Source organism: Trichomycterus rosablanca, chromosome 1 (assembly GCF_030014385.1).
Source record: "Trichomycterus rosablanca isolate fTriRos1 chromosome 1, fTriRos1.hap1, whole genome shotgun sequence".
Lineage (NCBI taxonomy): Eukaryota > Metazoa > Chordata > Actinopteri > Siluriformes > Trichomycteridae > Trichomycterus > Trichomycterus rosablanca.
In genome coordinates this window covers 57,886,416-57,901,233 of record NC_085988.1, presented here as the reverse complement: position 1 = coordinate 57,901,233, position 14,818 = coordinate 57,886,416, and the positions used below count along the sequence as shown (strand labels likewise).

The 14,818-nt window shown below is 37.9% G+C and overlaps 2 long non-coding RNA genes across 2 annotated transcripts; one reads left to right on the top strand and one right to left on the bottom strand.

Annotated features, from left to right (window-relative positions):
* Positions 1–2,095: 2,095 nt before the first annotated feature.
* LOC134323042 (uncharacterized) lies at positions 2,096–3,438 on the bottom strand. Its single transcript, XR_010014003.1, has 3 exons — positions 3,342–3,438; positions 2,807–2,913; positions 2,096–2,411 (listed from the first exon to the last, which is right to left on the bottom strand). It is a non-coding gene; the product is annotated as an uncharacterized LOC134323042 (long non-coding RNA).
* Positions 3,439–6,233: 2,795 nt separating this feature from the next.
* Positions 6,234–14,626, top strand: LOC134323034 (uncharacterized). The gene is made up of 4 exons (XR_010014002.1): positions 6,234–6,299; positions 13,279–13,380; positions 13,809–13,915; positions 14,311–14,626. It is a non-coding gene; the product is annotated as an uncharacterized LOC134323034 (long non-coding RNA).
* Positions 14,627–14,818: the final 192 nt, after the last annotated feature.

The following is a 14,818-nucleotide window of genomic DNA, read 5'->3' as shown; positions in this document are numbered from 1 at the left end:
GATCCCAAACCTTTGATGTTTCAGCAGGTGCCCTTAATGACGTTCACACACAGTTGGATCAAGATTATTCTGAAGGGCCCCAACAGATTACCTGGACACCTTCAGCATCTTGGAACAATTGATGGGAAGATAGGGAGCGAGATGGTTTTTTATATAGAATAAGAAAGTCTTTGGCAGTAATAATAATAGCAAACACTGTTTTCACGAGAAGAATGGTCCCGATGTAATCTCCACTCTCTCTGATGAGTATGATAGTTAGAAGAGTGATGGTTATGTTCGGGATCTGGTTACGTGGGTGGTTTCGCATCCAGTCAGTGTGATGAGTCCGTGGACAGCAGCAGTACATCACAGCTTTTGTGAACATGACTTTGTTAAAAACTGTTACAAAGGTAGTGATGAGTACAAACGAGACATGATTTGAAGATGTGACAGGTAATGGTTTCCTAAAAAAATGTTACAGAAGTTATAATTTGTAAAAAAAAATAATAATAATAAAAAATATATATATAAATAAAAAGTTTTTTTTATATATTTATTATGGCTCTACTATGACTAAACAATCAGCTCTGGTCATCAACAGAAATTGTCATCAATCTTTTTCATGTTTAAATAAGTTTGAACATGGAAGGAGACCAGCTTTACTATTAATCAGATTTATATATTTTTTTATATTTATCCAAAGCGACTTACAGTTGAGACTGTATACACTGCAGGAAATTGAAGGTTGAGGGCCTTGCTTAAGTGCCCAACAGCAGCAACCTAGCAGATGTTGGGCTTGAACCAGCAACCTTTTGATTACTAGCTCTGTACCTTAACCATTGAGCCATCACTGCCTCAAATAAAATAAAGTAAAGCCATCACAATCAATAATATAATTCAGTCTTCATTAGATAGCGTTTTCTTTTGGTGCAACAGATTCAGAAAAAAGATTGGCATTGACACTGGAGCTGATGTACAATGAATAAAATTACGACGAAATCACATAAGTGCTAGCTAGCCCTCCCGGAACCCATACAGACTGCACTGCAGTGACTATTTTTTTTTTTTTTTAAATACCTTAATATAAGTATCTATCTATCTATCTATCTATCTATCTATCTATCTATCTATCTATCTATCTATCTATCTATCTATCTATCTATCTATCTATCAATCAATCAATCAATCAATCAATCAATCAATCAACCTACCTACCTACCTACCTACCAACCTACCTACCTACCTACCTACCTACCTACCTACCTACCTACCTACCTACCTACCTACCGACCTACACTGTAAACAATGTGACTAAGGTTTACTTAAAAACAATTATGGCAACAAAGTGACACGTAATATAATTGAGTAGATTTTAATTTCTTAAGCTTTAAGTAAAATCTACTGAATAGGTTAACTAAAATTAGACAAAAAAATTAAGTAGATGTTAGTAAAAGAAACAGGTAAAATGTGTTGAATTCAGCAATAGAATGGCATGTTTGAGTTAATGTAGCTCAAAAATATTTAGTAAATAGAAATCAATTTTACAAGGAAAGTGTATAAACATTTAGTAAGATTCTGAGAAAAATTAATTTAGATGTACTCAAATATTTAGGAGGAATTAATTTAAATATACTAAATATCTAGAAAAACTGATCTATGTTTGATCATTTATATAGTAAAATTTGATTTATATTTACTAATATTCTGAGTTAAATGTAATTAAGTTTATTAAATGTCTGGATAAAGATGTTTTGGATTCATTAAATTAAATAATTATTTAAACTCAATTTAGCAAACTGTTACATAACTTTTAACCAAGTTTTAATTGGTATCACATGACTAAATGTTTTCACTAACTTTATACCCAATAATATCTCTTCTTTGTGGCAAGATTTATTTATTTTATAACAGATTGCCATGCATAAAACAAATCTTTTTCAAGTGACAATCTATTTGTCATCCATGTTAATAAAGGAAAGACTACATTTATGCTCTTTTGTGATGAAAAAAAAATACAGTAAAAAGTGCCAGAACTGCATGAAGAACCTCTGTCCATCAACTACTGGCATTACAGACACACTGGGGCATTTAATAACAACAATGACAAATGCAAAACTTTTTCTATTTTCATATGAACACTTTTATTAATTACATGCACCAACAAACATAACAATGTGTTCTTCTAAAAGACAAGTGCAACTACACTGATCAGTTACAACATTAAAACCACCTCCTTGTTTCTACACTCACTGTCCATTTTATCAGCTACACTTACCATATAGAAGCACTTTGTAGTTCTACAATTACTGACTGTAATCTATCCATTTGTCTACATGCTTTGTTAGCCCCCTTTCGCCCTGTTCTTCAAGGTTAGGACCCCCACAGGACCACCACAGAGCAGGTATTATTTAGGTGGTGGATCACTCTCAGCCCTGCAGTTACAATTACATGGTGGTGGTGTGTTAGTGTGTGTTGTGCTGGTATGAGTGGATCAGACACAGCAGCGCTGCTGGAGTTTTTAAATACCGTGTCCACTCACTGTCCACTCTATTAGACACTCCTACCTAGTTGGTCCACCTTGTAGATGTAAAGTCAGAGACGATCGCTCATCTATTGCTGCTGTTTGAGTTGGTCATCTTCTAGACCTTCATCAGTGGTCACAGGACGCTGCCCACGCTGCGCTGTTGGCTGGATATTTTTGGTTGGTGGACGATTCTCAGTCCAGCAGTGACAGTGAGGTGTTTAAAACATCCATCGGTGCTGCTGTGTCTGATCCACTCATACCAGCACAACACACACTAACACTAACACACCCTTGCAAAATTACCCAGAGCAGGAAGAAAACCAATGTTGTCAGATCCTGCTGACATTTAATTCTTGATTTTGTAGATTTTTATCCTTTCTTCAGCAATGTTCTGTGTCTCCATCATTGTCCTGAAACAGCAATAATAAAAACATTATGTAGGTTTGGACAATGAAACTGTTTGAACAAGAACATGTATATTTGCCGTACAAGCAAACAGTACAGGAATTACACAGAAAAAATAGTAGAAGTAGTGAAAGAGGTTTGGAACAATCTGGACTCTTCTTAGAGCTGGCTGCCCCATCAACCTAAGCAATCAGGGAGAAGGGTCTGATAATACAAGCAAGCAGACAATTTTTTTTAGCCTTTACCAGATCTGGCCTTCACACTTTATTTTAGCACAAGGCCTCAACATAACAATGTGAAAAAGGTAAAAGAGTTTGAAGACTTTCCAAATGTATTGTAGTTATGACTGATTTTGTAATTCAACCTTCCCATTAGGTAGGTTAAGGAAAGGAAAGGTAGGTTAAGGACTTTTTTAGCATGTGCTTCAACTTACATTGTACTCTTTTAAGAGGTGATCTATAGAATCCCCAAGATACACCATCAAACATTGAATGACAACTTCTCTTGACATGTCAATGCTAGTATTGCTTGAAGCCTGAAATTACAAAAAATAATAATTATCCATTGGCTCTGCATATCAACAACATATCAATAATGTAGCAGCATTGAAGCACCAGTAGATGATCAAGAGACTTTTAATTAACTGCATAAATATAATTCACTTTATTTGGAGTCCAAGTTTAGATCTGTAGATGTTCACCTGAGAAATCACTGATCCTGTAACAAGTCTGATATCACTGACTTAATGTCAACATGATGAAATTCAAGTAAATGGAAAATGAGGTATGGTGAATTATGTTCAAACTGTGCATCACCATATCTTAATTTTGTATATGAATAATATGCAATCAGTTGTTGCTTTAATTTCAAATTCAGGTTGAAAATCACCAAAAGATGTTTTCTAACAAATCTAAATTTGTAAACTAACTGTGTACAAACATTTACACATATAATGTACATGAAATCTCTATCTCTGCATATTTTGTAGTGTCTGATAAACTGAGATTTCAAATATTCTTCATGCACCTGAAAAGAAAAACATTTGCTTTAAATCAACCAGACAGCTTCATATTTTACACTCATAATACATTTGTAAAACCTAAACAAACTCTCAAATATTACATTTGCTTGTCCACATGTACAGAAAATCTGAGGACTACACAAAACAACATATTTTTAAACCGTCATTCAGGAAAATATTTCAACAATTTTGGAAAGCTCAGCAGACACATTACAGTCAGGGATATTAGTCAGCAACCCAAGCACCTATGCTGGCAACAAGCATATCAGCAAAATGTCAGTTGTTTTCCCTCCAAGACAAAAACAGCGTTTCCAAATCTTCATTTAAGGAGCTAAAACTATAACGCATTAGTGTGGATGTAACCTAACACTTCTCTGTCAGTTCATTGTCCGCACTTGTGCTCTAATTTACAGACTTTAAAGCAGCGTTTAAAAATACACACCCGTGTAATGCAGAGGTCTTCAATTCTAAAACTTGAATCCATATTCCAGTCCTGCAATTTGCACTTTTTTCAGTTTTCTGTTGGAGTATTCTTTTAAATATTAGTTGTAGCCCATGCTGACACGAACTAAGTGTGCTTAGTTTGCATACTCAAAATGGCTGCCTAAGCAAGCTGTCACTGGTACTTTGCGATAAATACTATGTATTCAGACACACTACCCTCTCTTACATACTGCTTTCATGTAATGTTTAGTATGGAAGTGTAAGTAAGTAAGTAAGTAGGTAAATTTTATTTATAAAGCACTCTTAAAACAACTTACGTTGACCAAAGTGCTGTACATCGAATAAGCATACATAACACAACATTATGTTAAAAAAGTAAGAACCAAATAAAAATACAGAGTAAGAGACAAAATAAAACAGATACAAATAGACTAAACAATTAAAATTAACACGGCTCCTCACTGTTCAAATGCCAGCTTATAAAGGTATGTTTTTAGGAGTGATTTAAAAACAGCGGCCGAAGGTGCTTGTCGAAAAGTAGGAGGTAGAGTGTTCCATAGCCTCGGAGCATAAACTGCAAATGCACGATCACCTTTTAGCTTCAAACGAGCCCTAAGAACAGTCAACAAGTTCTGAGTGGCTGATCTCAAAGATCGCTGTGCGGTTGCGGGAGAAAGCATACCACTGAGATAAGCCGGGGCTTGACCATTAAGCGCTTTAAAAACAAATAAAAGCACTTGAAACTGAATCCTGTGCTGAACAGGCAGCCAATGTAGTGAGGCAAGGACTGGTGTAATATGGTTTCTTTTCTTGGTATTAGTCAGTAACCTTGCTGCTGCATTCTGGACTACCTGTAAGCGCTGCAACAGAGACTGATTAATCCCAATATACAGAGAATTACAGTAGTCAATTCTTGCAGAAAGTTCTGAGTGGCTGATCTCAAAGATCGCTGTGTGGTTGCGGGAGAAAGCATACCACTGTGATAAGCCGGGGCTTGACCATTAAGCGCTTTAAAAACAAATAAAAGCACTTGAAACTGAATCCTGTGCTGAACAGGCAGCCAATGTAGTGAGGCAAGGACTGGTGTAATATGGTTTCTTTTCTTGGTATTAGTCAGTAACCTTGCTGCTGCATTCTGGACTACCTGTAAGCGCCGCAACAGAGACTGATTAATCCCAATATACAGAGAATTACAGTAGTCAATTCTTGCAGAAATGAATGCATGAATAACTTTTTCCAGGTCAGAATAGCAGAGAAAAGGCTTAATCTTCGCAATATTTCTGAGCTGGAAGAAGCTCTTCCTTACCACAGAGTTGATTTGTTTATCAAATCGGAGGTCAGAGTCAAAGATAACACCAAGATTTCTCACAGATGTATTGACACATGTAGACAAGTGACCAAGGTTATTGGAGACACTATTGATGTGATGAGGACCCCCAAAAATGATAACCTCTGACTTGCTTTCATTCAGCTGAAGAAAATTGTCAGCCATCCACCTCTTCATGTCCTCAAGACAACTGCTAAAAGACGTTAACGAGCCATTTTCATTCGGTCATTTTAGGTCATATTTATGCAGAAATATAGAAAATTCTAAAGGGTTCACAAACTTTCAAGCCCCACTGTATGTAGATAAAGGGAACAGGGATCAGCTTAAATAAGACAATAAAAAAAATAACAGAAAGAGTTCCACTAAGTTTCAGTGTTATTAAGGGCACTTAATGATTAAATCAGCTCTGCGTGTTGAGTTCGACTACGTGATGCTGTTGCCTTAGCGATGTACACATCTTTTCACTGTCCAATCAGTGGGCTGGATGTAGACATTAACTTACAGCCAATTAGTAAGTTGGTTTTTTTCCACAAATTTCTTCAACCCCTGCCGCACTTAGCAAACTGCACAACAGTGGGGCTAAACATTTGCTGTCAGGGGTGAGTAATTACGAATTATTCAGTTTCTTGTTCACAAATGAAATGCACTTAATCACTGTGTTTTATTAATGTTATATGATGTTTAATTGAAGTTTATTTCAGCAGAATAAATCGTTTTTAGTCTCATTACATTTAAATACAAATTGTAAATTTGCCAGTTAAGTTAGCTAAGAGTTGTGTGCTATCTGAGCCTTTCTGAATGGTTTTATATTCCTGTTCTTGATACAGTGAGACCACAAGAGGACAGTTAGGTGATTTTTTTATTTTTCTGTCAAAGTATGCTTTTATCTAGTAGTTGTAGCCCATGCTGACATGAAGGCTGCGTCTGAAATCGCACACTGTCAGTCTCAGAGCACTGAAATACACACCGTTACCCCAGTCTCATTCTGTGTCAGTCCATATTAGTGATGGGTCGGTTGCGAACGATCCGGCTCTAAGAGCCGGCTCTTTAAAGTGAACGACGGGATTCGGCTCCTGATTGGGAGCCGATTCGTTTTTTTCCGGTTTTTTTTTCTGTCAAAGCCGCACGTGATTGGTCAAGATGCGTGGTTGCGTTTGTGTGTTTACACTGAGCAGGAGGGGCGGGGTTACACACACACACACACAGCGTGCACATGAACAGGAGGGAGAGAGGGAGAGAGAGAGAGAGAGAGAGAGAGAGAGAGAGAACTCAGCGCTTTACACAAATCAAATCAAATCACATTATTGTCACGTCACATTAACACAGGTGTGAAAGGTGAGTGAAATGCTTAGGTGCTCAGTCTCTCACAGTTCCAATACACATTAATAAAAAAAAATATACACATTAACTTACACAGCCAGACATTACACGCTGGAAAAGTGAGGAAAATGAGTGAGAGGAAACATAGTAAAGTTTGGACTCGAGGAGCCCCTTTTACAGAGAAGTGCAGGCCCACTGGTAGGAGACCAAGTGTTCAGTCTACCCACATCTTATACATGTGATGGCACATAGACTGTGTATCTGTCCCCTCAGAGAGAATCTATTTTAACAGGGCAGATCATAACAGAAAAGAGAAACAGGATCAACCCATCAAAGATGAGCTCCTTGGTTTTTCTGAATGCTAATCTTAACTAAACTACCTTCTTTTTGTTTTGCACATTTTCATTTATATTTTGTTGAGTGTGAGTGATGCTTCGTTGATGTTGTGTTGTTTCACTCTAGATGCTTGTTTATTTTTTTGTTTGTTTATTAGGATTTTAACGTCACGTTTTACACTTTGGTTACATTCATGACAGGAACATTCACCTCACTTGCATGTCTTTGGACTGTGGGAGGAAACCGGAGCACCCGGAGGAAACCCACACGGACATGGGAAAGACATGCAAACTCCACACAGAAAGGACCCAGGCTCTTCACCTGGGGATCGAACCCAGGACCTTCTTGCCGTCAGGCGACAGTGCTACCCACTTAGCCACCATGCCGTCCCACTCTAGATGCAAATGTACAAATAATATACACAATCGGATCTTTTTGTCTAATTGAGATGGGTCTTTGTTTTTGTATTTTATAATTTATTGTTGGAGGTCTCTGTTCCATGTTGAGTATATAAATAAAGCAATTTAAATAATAAACATTTAATACAATGTTTTTACATTAGTAATTCATTTTACATGTAATTTGGTAATAAATTAATTTAAGCAACAAAAAAATCTAAGGAGCCACTTGGGAGCCGAAAGAGCCGGCTCTTTTTAGTGAGCCGAGCCTAAAGAACCGGCTCTCTAAAAGGAGCCGAAATTCCCATCACTAGTCCATATGGCACTGATAAATGCGCGCTCTGTCCATAATAAGACGTTTATTTTAAATGACTTTTTCACTTCTCATGGTTTGGACCTGTTGTTTTTAACTGAGACATGGGCTACAGGTGGTGAATCGGCTAGCGACTCCGCCCCCTTCTTGAGCCTTTTCTGACATGTTAAAATTGCCCAACGATGGTCAGACTCATGCTAATGTGGATGAGTTAGTTACTTTTTTAATTATAACTGTTCAACTGTTCTGGATTCTCTTGCCCCTATGAAATTTAAACGCTTAAAACCAAAAGTTCAGCCCTGGTTAAATGCATCCACACAGGAAATTAGACAGGCTTGTAGAAGAGCGGAACGGAAATGGAGAAAGGACAGATTGCAAGTAAGTTTGGATATTTTTAAAGGTTGCCTGGAAGACTATCAGCTAGCTGTTAAGTCTGCTAGAGAGGCATACTTTTCAAGCATAATTGCCAAAAATTACAACAGACCTAAAGTACTGTTCAGTACAATAAATTCTTTACTTAAATCATCACCCGAAGTTGGAAATGTTCCTTCTCCTAGAGTATGTGAAGAGTTTTTAAACTTTTTTGTGGAAAAAACTGAAACAATTAGGTCTGGCATTACTTACTTGGGTATAGATTCTCCACTTCCACCGCCGTGCCCAGGTGTGTTTGAAAACTTTGAGGCTGTTTCAATCTCCGAATTAACAGATTTGGTGCTGAAAACAAAGCCAACAACCTCCCCACTTGATGTGATGCCCCCACAGATAGTTAGGGAGACATTTGATATATTAGGACCTTTTGTCCTGGATATCATTAATACAGTGCCTTGCAAAAGTATTCAGCCCCCTTGAACTTTTCAACCTTTTGCCACATTTCAGGCTTCAAACATAACGATATGAAATTGTAATTTTTTGTGAAGAATCAACAACAAGTGGGACACAATCGTGAAGTGGAACGAAATTTATTGGATATTTTGAACTTTTTTTAGAAATAAAAAACTAAAAAGTGGGGCGTGCAATATTATTCAGCCCCTTTACTTTCAGTGCAGCAAACTCACTCCAGAAGTTCAGTGAGGATCTCTGAATGATCCAATGTTGACCTAATGACTGATGGTGATAAATAGAATCCACCTGTGTGTAATCAAGTCTCCGTATAAGTCTCAGAGTTCTGTTTAAAGCGCAGAGAGCATCATGAAGACCAAGGAACACACCAGGCAGGTCCGAGATACTGTTGTGGAGAAGTTTAAAGCCGGATTTGGATACAAAAAGATTTCCCAAGCTTTAAACATCTCAAGGAGCACTGTGCAAGCGATCATATTGAAATGGAAGGAGTATCAGACCACTGCAAATCTACCAAGACCCGGCCGTCCCTCTAAACTTTCAGCTCAAACAAGGAGAAGACTGATCAGGGATGCAGCCAAGAGGCCCATGATCACTCTGAATGAACTGCAGAGATCTACAGCTGAGGTGGGAGACTCTGTCCATAGGACACAATCAGTCGTACACTGCACAAATCTGGCCTTTATGGAAGAGTGGCAAGAAGAAAGCCATTTCTCAAAGATATCTATAAAAAGTCACCTGGGAGACACACCAAACATGTGGAAGAAGGTGCTCTGGTCAGATGAAACCAAAATCGAACTTTTTGGCCACAATGCAAAACGTTATGTTTGGCGTAAAAGCAACACAGCTCATCACCCTGAACACACCATCCCCACTGTCAAACATGGTGGTGGCAGCATCATGGTTTGGGCCTGCTTTTCTTCAGCAGGGACAGGGAAGATGGTTAAAATTGATGGGAAGATGGATGGAGCCAAATACAGGACCATTCTGGAAGAAAACCTGTTGCAGTCTGCAAAAGACCTGAGACTGGGACGGAGATTTATCTTCCAACAAGACAATGATCCAAAACATAAAGCAAAATCTACAATGGAATGGTTCACAAATAAACGTATCCAGGTGTTAGAATGGCCAAGTCAAAGTCCAGACATGAATCCCATCGAGAATCTGTGGAAAGAGCTGAAAACTGCTGTTCACAAACGCTCTCCATCCAACCTCACTGAGCTCGAGCTGTTTTGCAAGGAAGAATGGGCAAAAATTTCTGTCTCTCGATGTGCAAAACTGATAGAGACATACCCCAAGCGACTTGCAGCTGTAATCGCAGCAAAAGGTGGCGCTACAAAGTATTAACGCAAGGGGGCTGAATAATATTGCACGCCCCACTTTTCAGTTTTTTATTTCTAAAAAAAAGTTTAAAATATCCAATAAATTTCGTTCCACTTCACGATTGTGTCCCACTTGTTGTTGATTCTTCACAAAAAATTATCATTTCATATCGTTATGTTTGAAGCCTGAAATGTGGCAAAAGGTTGAAAAGTTCAAGGGGGCTGAATACTTTTGCAAGGCACTGTACTTCCCTTGCCACTGGTACTGTTCCAGCATGCTTTAAACATGCTGTAGTTACACCTCTGCTCAAAAGCATAATCTTGATGCTACAGTGGTTAGTAACTATAGGCCGATTTCTAAATTACCATTCTTGGCTAAATTGCTGGAAAAGGTTGTATATTCTCAGCTTTTACCATTTTTGAGTAGAGATGGTATTTTTGAGATTTTTCAATCTGGCTTTAAGTCTATGCACAGCACTGAATCTGCTCTTCTGAAGGTGACAAATGACTTGCTACTTACTGTTGATGAGGGAAATTGTGCCATCCTCATTTTATTGGACCTTAGTTCTGCTTTTGATACTGTTGACCATGACATACTTGTTGGTCGCCTGGAAAAGTGGGTGGGGTTACAGGGAGAGGCCCTGAATTGGTTCATATCTTATTTTAAGAATAGAACCTTTTCAGTGAATATTAGCAGCTATTTCTCTTCTTCTGCTGATGTCTCTTGTGGTGTTCCACAAGGGTCCATACTAGGGCCCCTCCTTTTTTCTCTCTATATGCTGCCATTGGGTCAAATAATTAGGAAGCACAATGTCAGCTTTCACCTGTATGCTGATGACATACAGCTTTATCTTCCCATTAGACCGAATGACAATGGCTCGTTAACATCTCTTAGCAGTTGTCTTGAGGACATGAAGAGGTGGATGGCTGACAATTTTCTTCAGCTGAATGAAAGCAAGTCAGAGGTTATCATTTTTGGGGGTCCTCATCACATCAATAGTGTCTCCAATAACCTTGGTCACTTGTCTACATGTGTCAATACATCTGTGAGAAATCTTGGTGTTATCTTTGACTCTGACCTCCGATTTGATAAACAAATCAACTCTGTGGTAAGGAAGAGCTTCTTCCAGCTCAGAAATATTGCGAAGATTAAGCCTTTTCTCTGCTATTCTGACCTGGAAAAAGTTATTCATGCATTCATTTCTGCAAGAATTGACTACTGTAATTCTCTGTATATTGGGATTAATCAGTCTCTGTTGCAGCGCTTACAGGTAGTCCAGAATGCAGCAGCAAGGTTACTGACTAATACCAAGAAAAGAAACCATATTACACCAGTCCTTGCCTCACTACATTGGCTGCCTGTTCAGCACAGGATTCAGTTTCAAGTGCTTTTATTTGTTTTTAAAGCGCTTAATGGTCAAGCCCCGGCTTATCTCAGTGGTATGCTTTCTCCCGCAACCGCACAGCGATCTTTGAGATCAGCCACTCAGAACTTGTTGACTGTTCTTAGGGCTCGTTTGAAGCTAAAAGGTGATCGTGCATTTGCAGTTTATGCTCCGAGGCTATGGAACACTCTACCTCTTAATATTCGACAAGCACCTTCGGCCGCTGTTTTTAAATCACTCCTAAAAACATACCTTTATAAGCTGGCATTTGAACAGTGAGGAGCCGTGTTAATTTTAATTGTCTTGTCTATTTTTATCTGTTTTATTTTGTCTCTTACTCTGTATTTTTATTTGGTTCTTACTTTTTTAACATAATGTTGTGTTATGTATGCTTATTCGATGTACAGCACTTTGGTCAACGTAAGTTGTTTTAAGAGTGCTTTATAAATAAAATTTACCTACTTACTTACTTACTTACACTTCCATACTAAACATTACATGAAAGCAGTATGTAAGAGAGGGTAGTGTGTCTGAATACATAGTATTTATCGCAAAGTACCAGTGACAGCTTGCTTAGGCAGCCATTTTGAGTATGCAAACTAAGCACACTTAGTTCGTGTCAGCATGGGCTACAACTAATATTTGAAAGAATACTCCAACAGAAAACTGAAAAAAGTGCAAATTGCAGGACTGGAATATGGATTCAAGTTTTAGAATTGAAGACCTCTGCATTACACGGGTGTGTATTTTTAAACGCTGCTTTAAAGTCTGTAAATTAGAGCACAAGTGCGGACAATGAACTGACAGAGAAGTGTTAGGTTACATCCACACTAATGCGTTATAGTTTTAGCTCCTTAAATGAAGATTTGAAAACGCTGTTTTTGTCTTGGAGGGAAAACAACTGACATTTTGCTGATATGCTTGTTGCCAGCATAGGTGCTTGGGTTGCTGACTAATATCCCTGACTGTAATGTGTCTGCTGAGCTTTCCAAAATTGTTGAAATATTTTCCTGAATGACGGTTTAAAAATATGTTGTTTTGTGTAGTCCTCAGATTTTCTGTACATGTGGACAAGCAAATGTAATATTTGAGAGTTTGTTTAGGTTTTACAAATGTATTATGAGTGTAAAATATGAAGCTGTCTGGTTGATTTAAAGCAAATGTTTTTCTTTTCAGGTGCATGAAGAATATTTGAAATCTCAGTTTATCAGACACTACAAAATATGCAGAGATAGAGATTTCATGTACATTATATGTGTAAATGTTTGTACACAGTTAGTTTACAAATTTAGATTTGTTAGAAAACATCTTTTGGTGATTTTCAACCTGAATTTGAAATTAAAGCAACAACTGATTGTATATTATTCATATACAAAATTAAGATATGGTGATGCACAGTTTGAACATAATTCACCATACCTCATTTTCCATTTACTTGAATTTCATCATGTTGACATTAAGTCAGTGATATCAGACTTGTTACAGGATCAGTGATTTCTCAGGTGAACATCTACAGATCTAAACTTGGACTCCAAATAAAGTGAATTATATTTATGCAGTTAATTAAAAGTCTCTTGATCATCTACTGGTGCTTCAATGCTGCTACATTATTGATATGTTGTTGATATGCAGAGCCAATGGATAATTATTATTTTTTGTAATTTCAGGCTTCAAGCAATACTAGCATTGACATGTCAAGAGAAGTTGTCATTCAATGTTTGATGGTGTATCTTGGGGATTCTATAGATCACCTCTTAAAAGAGTACAATGTAAGTTGAAGCACATGCTAAAAAAGTCCTTAACCTACCTTTCCTTTCCTTAACCTACCTAATGGGAAGGTTGAATTACAAAATCAGTCATAACTACAATACATTTGGAAAGTCTTCAAACTCTTTTACCTTTTTCACATTGTTATGTTGAGGCCTTGTGCTAAAATAAAGTGTGAAGGCCAGATCTGGTAAAGGCTAAAAAAAATTGTCTGCTTGCTTGTATTATCAGACCCTTCTCCCTGATTGCTTAGGTTGATGGGGCAGCCAGCTCTAAGAAGAGTCCAGATTGTTCCAAACCTCTTTCACTACTTCTACTATTTTTTCTGTGTAATTCCTGTACTGTTTGCTTGTACGGCAAATATACATGTTCTTGTTCAAACAGTTTCATTGTCCAAACCTACATAATGTTTTTATTATTGCTGTTTCAGGACAATGATGGAGACACAGAACATTGCTGAAGAAAGGATAAAAATCTACAAAATCAAGAATTAAATGTCAGCAGGATCTGACAACATTGGTTTTCTTCCTGCTCTGGGTAATTTTGCAAGGGTGTGTTAGTGTTAGTGTGTGTTGTGCTGGTATGAGTGGATCAGACACAGCAGCACCGATGGATGTTTCAAACACCTCACTGTCACTGCTGGACTGAGAATCGTCCACCAACCAAAAATATCCAGCCAACAGCGCAGCGTGGGCAGCGTCCTGTGACCACTGATGAAGGTCTAGAAGATGACCAACTCAAACAGCAGCAATAGATGAGCGATCGTCTCTGACTTTACATCTACAAGGTGGACCAACTAGGTAGGAGTGTCTAATAGAGTGGACAGTGAGTGGACACGGTATTTAAAAACTCCAGCAGCACTGCTGTGTCTGATCCACTCATACCAGCACAACACACACTAACACACCACCACCATGTAATTGTAACTGCAGGGCTGAGAGTGATCCACCACCTAAATAATACCTGCTCTGTGGTGGTCCTGTGGGGGTCCTAACCTTGAAGAACAGGGCGAAAGGGGGCTAACAAAGCATGTAGACAAATGGATAGATTACAGTCAGTAATTGTAGAACTACAAAGTGCTTCTATATGGTAAGTGTAGCTGATAAAATGGACAGTGAGTGTAGAAACAAGGAGGTGGTTTTAATGTTGTAACTGATCAGTGTAGTTGCACTTGTCTTTTAGAAGAACACATTGTTATGTTTGTTGGTGCATGTAATTAATAAAAGTGTTCATATGAAAATAGAAAAAGTTTTGCATTTGTCATTGTTGTTATTAAATGCCCCAGTGTGTCTGTAATGCCAGTAGTTGATGGACAGAGGTTCTTCATGCAGTTCTGGCACTTTTTACTGTCTTTTTTTTTTATCACAAAAGAGCATAAATGTAGTCTTTCCTTTATTAACATGGATGACAAATAGATTGTCACTTGAAAAAGATTCGTTT